Source organism: Gossypium raimondii, chromosome 7, assembly GCF_025698545.1.
Source record: "Gossypium raimondii isolate GPD5lz chromosome 7, ASM2569854v1, whole genome shotgun sequence".
NCBI classification, from domain to species: domain Eukaryota; kingdom Viridiplantae; phylum Streptophyta; class Magnoliopsida; order Malvales; family Malvaceae; genus Gossypium; species Gossypium raimondii.
This window is the reverse complement of record NC_068571.1, coordinates 26449563-26459333: the sequence shown is the minus strand read 5'-3', so window position 1 is coordinate 26459333 and position 9771 is coordinate 26449563. Positions and strand designations below refer to the sequence as shown.

At 31.2% G+C, this 9771-nt stretch overlaps 1 non-coding gene across 1 annotated transcript; it reads left to right on the top strand.

The window, feature by feature from the left end:
* The first annotated feature begins 8295 nt into the window (after window positions 1-8295).
* On the top strand, window positions 8296-8402 carry LOC128042655 (small nucleolar RNA R71). The gene has a single exon (XR_008198170.1). It is a non-coding gene; the product is annotated as a small nucleolar RNA R71 (small nucleolar RNA).
* The last annotated feature ends 1369 nt before the right edge of the window (window positions 8403-9771 follow it).

Below are 9771 nucleotides of genomic sequence, written 5' to 3'. Positions count from 1 at the left end.
AATCCGCAAAGTAAGATCACCGTGTCTGAATTGCATTAACAATGATCATGTGTTGATTCTCTCCTTAGCTTACTCTTTTTCTTATATTATCTTAAACTACCAGAATCAATGTCTTTGGCTTCACCTTGATATTGATGGATGTTGGGACCGAGCCAAAGACATTAATATGAGCATTTATTGCACATAGGCACAACCACTTGAGTTTAGTTCAACGGGGTCTTGACACCCATGAGTCTAATGCCAAAAAATTATGGTTTTGACATTTGACATCGTTCAAGGAGTAGATAAAGTGATTTTTTTTTTTTTTGAAAATTTGGAAATAAGTCAGATAAAGAATTTTTATGAAAGGAAAATTTTATATTGAATATGAAAATATGTGAAAATAAATTTTGAAGTGAGAATGTGGCAGAAAAAGACAAATGAAAATTCAAAAATGTTAGATAATTTTTTTATTAGAGCCCAAATGATTTATAATTAAGTTACAGCTTTTCGTCTATTAATTATAAACTCATTTAGTCACAAAGTCATTACACTATAGTATTGTAACTGAGCTTTCCTTAATGACATACCATTACGAAAGCAACTCAATCAGTCTTTGTCAAATGACCTTATCATAAGTGTGTTACCCTCACAGGATATCTTTAATCTCTTGTGATAAATTTGTTCTCCCAATATGAACCAAACCAAGGATAATTGGTAAAAAGGTAAAGTTGTTGATAAGTCCTTAACGATTTGATTTTTTACTGTTCTGACTAGGTAAGTTCATATGGTATGATTGTATTTAAATTATTATATACTTGAATTATGAATTTGTGTATGTCGATAATAATTTAAATTGTCTATAATTTGGTACGAAAGGTGAGATATGGACTAAATTGTAAAGAATCGGTAAATTGATTGATAAATTGAGTTATTTAATGAATTGATAGTTAAGTAAGACTGGTTGAATCGTATTGGTATGTTTGTGAATTATTATGGAGAAGAGGACTAAACCGAAAAGAATTGAAAATAGTATAACTTAGTGAAATTGACTTGAAATTGAGATAAATTATACTATATATGTATGAAATGATAACTTTATTAATGAATTGATGATACTGAAATCAATATAATGGGAGTCAAACCTATAATGAAATTGGATTATTTATTATCTTATTAATTGTTCGAGCAGAGTCAGATAAAGCTGGCATGTCATAGAATTGATAGAGTACGGGTCACTTTAACTACGTGTCGATAAGTGATGGACATAACTTTTACTTCAGTTATACCGATGAGCACAGAGTGCAACTATTTACTTCGACATTGTCCGATTGAAACACTGGGTGCCAAATTGGTGTGTTGGTTGGATCCGTGTATTCATTCGAGTCCAAGTCAAGTTAATAAGGGTATAAAATATGATATTTAATAAATGATATATAAATTTGATTGATAATGTGACTTGGTAATACAAAGCTAAATTACAATTTATGAATATCGATGGCATGTGAAATATCATGTGAACCAGATATACGAGCCCGGAGGGATGACATGGAAATGTGGCAAATCTATAAATTCGATTCGGAATTCGAACAACAAAACAAAATAGTGATTGTTATTAAATTGAAATTGGATGTATTGTTGATAAATAGATGAAATGGTATGAATTTGTTATTAAATTGATTAAATGTTGATTGATTATGTGAATGTCACTAAAATGTTAATTATAAGTGGATTAGAATATTATATGTTTGAATCACTATACGATAAGATATATGTTGAACTCACCTTGTTGAATTGCGATTGTCTTGTTCAGGCAAACTTGTCAAGATAGTAGTTTATCGTATTAAATTGTTATTGAGATAAGTTATGGTTTAATTCCTATGAACTTACTAAGCATTCGATATGCTTACCCCTATTGTTTTTCCTTTCCCTATAGATTGCTAACTTGCAGAACATGTCAAGTGGATCGTTGAAAAGCTCACACTATCCCATTGTTAATTTGGTAATCTTTCAAACATTTTAAAGTCTGGTTATGTGGCACGTACATAGGTGTTATATATGAGTTCACTTGGAAACGATAGTTGGTTTGAAACTTGGTTCATGGTTGCTTTTGAGAAAGTTGATGTTCATATTATATATGCATGTATGCTTTGTATTATATTAAGCTTTAAATGAAGAATTTGAATGACAAGTTTAGAAGTGAAATGGTTTGGTTGAATGATGGAATTGAATGGTTATCTATGTTTGAATCGTTTCTGAATTCATAGGTTAAAATGCTATGTTTAAGTAACTAATTGATGTATAATGGTTTGGATGATATTGGAAATGGTAAAATGGATGTTTTAGTATGTGTCTTGGTGGCTTTGCGCAGGTTTGGGTGTGCTTTTAAGCACCATTTGAGTAATAGAGTTGGTTTAGCATTAAAAGGCACCAAAATGTGACTTTTGACAAGTTTGGCTCAAAAGTATCGGTACCTTAAGTAAAGTTATCTATAACCTCCCCAACCCGGCCCAAAAGTTATGAACGGATTTTGAAGGTCACATAGGCCACCGAAATGGCCCAGAAGAAACAAGCAAACTCTCATAATCTTGTTTTCAAAACATTCGCTTAATTTGTAAAAAACTATAGTGGACATCACTTTCTGCCAAGTTTAATTAAAACTCCTATTAAAATATTCTCATTAAATTTAACAACATCATACATATTTGACCATTTATTCGTATTTAGAGTTTCCAAAAAAAATCCAATTTTGTAGTTGAAAACTTAGTGTTCACAACTTGTTAATAAATCCAATCTCATGCCACAATTCTTAACATTCATGCATGATATAACAAAATATATCTCAATGGCGCGTCAAAGGAAGAAAAGTAGCAGCCTAAAAATGGTGTTTAAAGGGGCAGCAACACTACAAGAATTGGCAGCAAAGGGGTTGTTTTGAGTGGCAATAAAGAGGTTAAATGAATAGCAAAAGAGATTATTTTTGTGATAAAAAAAAACAATAGCAAAGAGGCTGGAAAGAGTAGTAAAATGGATGTAAAAACAACAACAATAATCGACAATAGAAGAAAAAGAGAAGGAAATGGGAACAAATGGGCACCACCACTAGTGGAGAAGAGGGGCGACTATTGAGGTTTAATGCAGCAATGAGACTCTGACTTGGGGCGATTTTAGAGCAGCAATGGATTGAGTTAAATATTAAAAAGATTGGTAATATGGCTGGAAAATAGTAGCAACAATAACAGCCAAAGCGACGACACAACAACGGTAGGAAACACAATATTTGGGATGACACAAGGAAGAAGAAAGGGAAAAATTGAGAGAGAATAGGAAAGGGAGATGAGAGGAACGACTAGGGAGGAAAAAGAGTGAAAACGAAATAAATTATAAAAAAAAGTAGAAAACCTCAACAAAAATTTAGTTTTAATCTTTTTTTTTTTAAAAATTATAGCCTTTTTGATAAATTAGATAAAAATATATTTTTTATTCAAACTTGTCAGGGGATTTTCAGTGTTTGAGTCAGAATGAAATTTGAGCAGATTGGCTAGAATATAATAGCTCAAAGCTCAGCTGAAAAAGAAATACGAGCTAGTGGAACGACGGAAATGTGCAAGTGTACGCCATCGCAACAAGTAATAAAGTAACAAGTAAATGTCGAGTTATCGTACCCACAGGGACTGTGAAAAGAATTATTTATGAATGCAATTAAAAACACTTTGGTGACGAAAAATATTTAGATTTGAGGAGTTGATTAAAAACTAAGATTTTAACCAAGTAAAATAAATAAAAAGAAATTAAAAGTTCCAATGCACTATTTCAAAAGATGATTTTAATCAAGATGACATAATTGTGTTAGATTAATTACATTTCTTAACTTAGAATTACTAAACTTATGTTCATGTTGTTACGAATAAATTCATGGAAAATTGGTAATTTGCTAACTTATGAACATACTCACCTACCAAAATCCATTTATCTCTTGACTATATCTTTATGTCAATTCAACCGATTAAAAAAATTTAATAAGCAAATGTGTTAATGCACATACATACTTATGAAATTAAAATAATCTCTTGTACATATCTCTATGCCAATTCAAACAATCAATTCAATCTCATAAGCTAATAAAAGATTACGTGAGGTAACAATGTGTTCCTACCTTGAAACAGTTTAATCACATTAATCTTGCAAGTTATGCAAGGCTAATGTACCGTTAGATACCGTTGCTTAATTTAACCCTCAGCTACCTTAGATGATTAAACATGCACTGATTAAGTATTGTGTCAATTAACTACAATTTCAATCCGTTTAAATAATTAATTTAATAGTTACCTTACAATTGTAATGCAAGAATAACGTAGTCATGGTTTTACTTAATCAAACATCTTACCAAGGCCTATAACAATATAAACACAATTTTAATAAATTAAGTAGAAAAAATTCAATCAACCTAACACGAATTAAATTTAAGCCATATTAATTAAATTAAACATATCAACATCACAAATATTCACAGAAATGTTCATAACAACAGCAATGAAATTAAAAGGATAAAGAATAAGAATCAAATCCGATGTTTCTCCGAAGCTTGACTAGTTTGCTCTGCTTCTTCTTCTCTGCTTATCTTTGTTGAACCGCGGCTTCCACGAACACTTGAATGATGCTTCCAATGGTGGTTTAAAGACTCTTTCTCAAGAGGTGCAATCGGCAAGGGAATGGGGAAGAAAATGAAGAACAACGAAAGGGGATTGAAGAGAGAAAGTGAGAGAGAAGTGAAAGGATGAGAGGTTTTAAGAGGTGTTGCAAATAAGCAGCCAAGGGGGTTTTTTATAGGTTGAGTAGGCTGCTAAAAATAGAGAAAATCAGCAGCCATAGAGTCCTCCCATTGCCGGCCACACATGTGGCAAGTTTGAAGGTTTCAAACTTGCTATTTTAAGGTAGGGGCAAATCTAGAAAGGCATGAATAGTGGAGGGGTTTGAATGCAAATTCAAGGAGTTTTCAAGGGCTATTTTGAAAGCCAAATTGTGACAGCCAATTTTTTCCCGGCCCACTAAAGAACCAAACCTAAATAAAGATGTCCGAATAGTTAAACATACCATTAGCAAAAACAAACCTAATCCATAAGCTCAAAACTAAACTAAGCCCCATTAGCCCACAAAACCTAAAAAATTTTCAAGCAAAAAAAACCCTAGGAGTCGCATGCCTCGCGTGGCCTCCTTGTCTGCCACACCTCTTCCTAGCTCCAACGTCGCACGCCACCGCCTCTCTACGTGCCTGACGTTTCTCTAACACCGCATGCAACACGCAAGAAGAAGACAACAAAAAAGACAAAACGGCAGACAAACAAATCGCAAACAAAAAAGAGAGAAAAATAGTTTTGTATTTCGGCTATAAAGCCAAAATCGAATGCTTGTTTATGTTCAGCTACCTTTTTTACAAATCTGGAGAAATAAAAAAAAAACAAAGTTTTAAGAGGATTCTCTTTTTATTTCAATCTTTCTTTTTTTTATCTTTATTTTTATAATTGTTTTTTTATTTTTATAAATGAAAATAATATAAAAAAGAGACTTACCGGAGAGGCCCCGTGACCGCTTTGTCGGAGGGCCGACCTCCATCACAAGGGCCGAAGGTTGAAGAAAGAGAGGCTTCGTTCTCACTTCTTCTTTGTGGGAAAGGAGGCGATCCTCCCCGAAACCTGAGAAACGGGCATGTTTATGCAGAATATAATTCTCAAGTTATATTATGATTTTAGTAAATTCATATAAAAATATTTATTATTAAGAATTTTATGAAATTATATATCATTATTAAATTATATTTAATAATTATTATTTTAAATTATACAAATTCATATAAGAAAATTTATTATCAAGAATTTTATGAAATTATATATTATTATTAAATTATATTTAATAATATTTATTTTAAATTATACAAATTCATATAAGAAAATTTATTAGTAAGAGTTTTATGAAATTATATATTATTATTAAATTATATTTAATAATAATTATTTTAAATTATACAAATTCATATAAGAAAATTTATTAGTAATAATTATTTTAAATTTTATTAAATCATATATTTTAATTAAAATGTATTTAATAATAATTATTTCAAATTATATTTTATAGTATCATATATTATGATTTTAGTAAATTCATATAAGAATATTGATTATTAAGAATTTTATTAAATTATATATTTTAATTAAAATATATTTAATAATAATTATTTCAAATTATATTTGATAGTATCATATATTATGATTTTAGTAAATTCATATAAGAATATTGATTATTAAGAATTTTATTAAATAATATATTTTAATTAAAATATATTTAATAATAATTATTTCAAATTATATTTTATAGTATCATATATTATGATTTTAGTAAATTCATATAAGAATATTGATTATTAAGAATTTTATTAAATTATATATTTTAATTAAAATATATTTAATAATTATTATTTCAAATCATATTTTATAGTATCATATAATATGATTTTAGTAAATTCATATAAGAATATTGATTATTAAGAATTTTATTAAATTATATGTTTTAATTAAAATATATTTAATAATAATTATGTTAAAATATGATTAAATTATTTATTATTGATATTAATAATCTTATTAAAATTTAATAACAATAATCATTTACCTAAACAAATTTCTGCTAAGGGTATTCTAGTCATTTTAGTTTTTTTCCCTTATGCTATTACACCTCCATTCCATTCAACCAAACACAAGAATACTATTACGCCTCTATTCCATTCCATTCAACCAAACAAAAGAATTACCTATTACGCCTCTATTCCATTACACCTCTATTTCATTACACCTCTATTCCATTACAGCGAACCAAACGTGCTGTAAATTTGTCTACACGTACCAATACATCCTCAATTTTTCCTTCTGGATGTACTAAGGATCAATCTGCTAATAGAAGTGTAACCATAGTAGGTCTAACTTCACCTATCCCCAACTTTCTAAATATGGGCATCAGCATCAAGTTAATGCTCGCACCCAAATCACATAATTCTTTATCACAATATGTTGCTCCAATGTTGCAAGATATGGTAAAACATTTAGGATCCTTCAACTTTGAGGGTAGTTTGTCTTGAACATATGCACTGCATTCCTTCGTCAAGGCTACCATCTCAAATTCTTCAAGTCTTCGTTTCTTAGATAGGATATCATTTATGAATTTGAGGTAGTTCGGCATTTGTTCAAATGCTTTAACCAACGGAATGTTGATATGAATTTGCTTGGGTACATCTAGGAACTTCTTGAATTTGACTTCCTACCTCTACTTCTGAAGTCTTTGAGGGTAGGGTGGTGGAGGAGTCTTTACTGGAACTGGTTGATTCGTCTTCTGTGGCAACTCTGCATCTAATGAAGTTATTAGTTTATCAGAATTGACTAGTTCAGAAATTACCTTATCAGGTTTTGTAGATTCCGGTTGTAGTGAAACTGGAATTTCAACACTCGGTTAAACTTCCATTGAGTCTTGAGCATCAGCTGATTCTTCTTCATCTTCGACAACGTTGGGCTCTAATGTCTTTTAGCTCCTCAATGTCAACGCTTTACAATGCTCCATCCCGGGATTCGTCGGATTCTCCGTATCACTAGGCAAAACACCTTGTGGTTGGTTCCTAAGTTCAGTAGCAAGTTGACCTACTTGATTTTCCAAATTCCTTAAAGTGGCGTCATTTTTTTTTGATATATGCCTTCAATAGGTTCTCTAAGCTATTGGAAGGTTCAGCTTGAGTTGGTTTATGAACTTGTTAGGGGAAAACAGGTGGCTAGGTCGGTCTAGGTTGTGCATAAGTGTTACTGGTTCTAGCCCCTTGGTTACTTTAGGAAAAATTCGGGTGGTTTCACCACGATGGCTTATAGAAATTGGATTGCAGTCCTTTTTTTCCTCGATTTTGGTTCTAATTACCAATGTAATACACAGATTCTGGGTTCGATGGACATTCTTCGAACAAATGTCCTTCCCCACAATAGACACAGGCTATATTTTCAAATTGGTTCGGTGGTTGTGCTACAAAACTATTAGACCCATTAGTGGTAATTTTTTTAAGGATTGAAAAAATCGAAGATACCTGATATGTGAGTAAACTGAAAGCGTCCACTTCATGTACTCCAGCGATTCGTCTTCCTGATGCTACTCAATATCCTTTCGATAATTTCATAAGCCTCATTATAAGACTTAGAAAGGAGAGCACCGTTAGCAGAGGCATCTACTACCATCCTCGTATGAGCATTGAAATAGTTATAAAATGTCTCAAGTTGGATGCAATGAGGGATTCCATGATAAGGGCATTTTTGTAATAATTTTTTGTACCTTTACAATGCCTCATACAAGGACTAATCATCCATTTGTTGGAAAGCAGTGATCTCATTCCTCAACTTAACATTCTTGCTAGGCGGGAAATACTTCATGAGGAATCTTTCTGCTAACTCTTGCCATGTGGAAATGGAATTTGGTGGCAATGAGTTCAACCAGGGTCGAGCTCTGTCCCTTAGTGAATATAGGAACAGTTTTAATTGTAGTGCATCTTTAGGTACTCCGGCAAACTTGAAAGAATTTCTCACTTCCATAAATAATCTTAAGTGAAGGTAAGGATCTTCGGTAGGCATTCCACTAAATTGGCCCACGGTGTGAAGCATCTGGAACATGATTGGCTTCAGCTTAAATTGTTGTGCCTTGATAACGGGTCTGCTAATACCCAGATTAAGATCATCAAATATTGGCACAACATACTGTCTTAGAGCTCTATCACTATCATCAGTAATAAGGATAGGATTTTGAGCAGAGTTTGCTCTGTTTTCTTGATTCGGATTTTCAAAGTTTACCTCTTCGGTCCTTCTCTGACTTTCTTATCTTCTTCGTTGTCCAAAAGTTCTTTCAATCTCAGGGTCTACGGGGAGTAAATCGATAGTTTGATCAATACTCATAAACACCTGAAACAACACAGAAAAGTTAATTAAGTTAAAATTGAATATAGAAATAAACCAAAATGCAAAATTTACAAATTCACAAATAATGACTTTTTAAAGCAGTCCCCGGCAATGGCGCCAAAAACTTGGAACGAAAGAAATGTGCAAGTGTACACAATCGCAACTAGAAAATAAAGTGACAAGTAAAGGTTATCGTACCCACAGGAATTGTGAAAAGAATCATTTATGAATGCAATTAAAAACACTTTGGTGAAGAAAAATATTTAAATTTGAGGAGGTTATTAAAAACTAAGATTTTAACTAAGTAAAATAAATTAAAAGTTCCAATGCACGATTTCAAAAGATGATTTTAATCAAGATGAAATAATTGTTCTAGATTAATTACATTTCTTAACTTAGAATTACTAAACTCATGTTCATGTTGTTACGAATAAATTCACGGCAACTTGGTAATTTGCTAACTTATTAACATACTCACCTACCAAAATACATTTATCTCTTAACTATATCTCTATGTCAATTTCAATTCAACCGATTAAATAAATTTTAATAAGCAAATGTGTTAATGCACATACATACTTATGAAATTAAAATAATCTCTTATACATATATCTATGCCAATTTAAACAATTAATTCAATCTCATAAGCACATAAAAGATTATGTGAGGTAACAATGTATTCCAACCTTGAAAGAGTTTAATTACATTAATCTTCCACGTTATGCAAGGCTAATGTATCGTTAGATACCGTTGCTAATTTTACCCTCAACTACCTTAGATGATTAAACATGCACTAATTAAGTATTATGTCAATTAACTA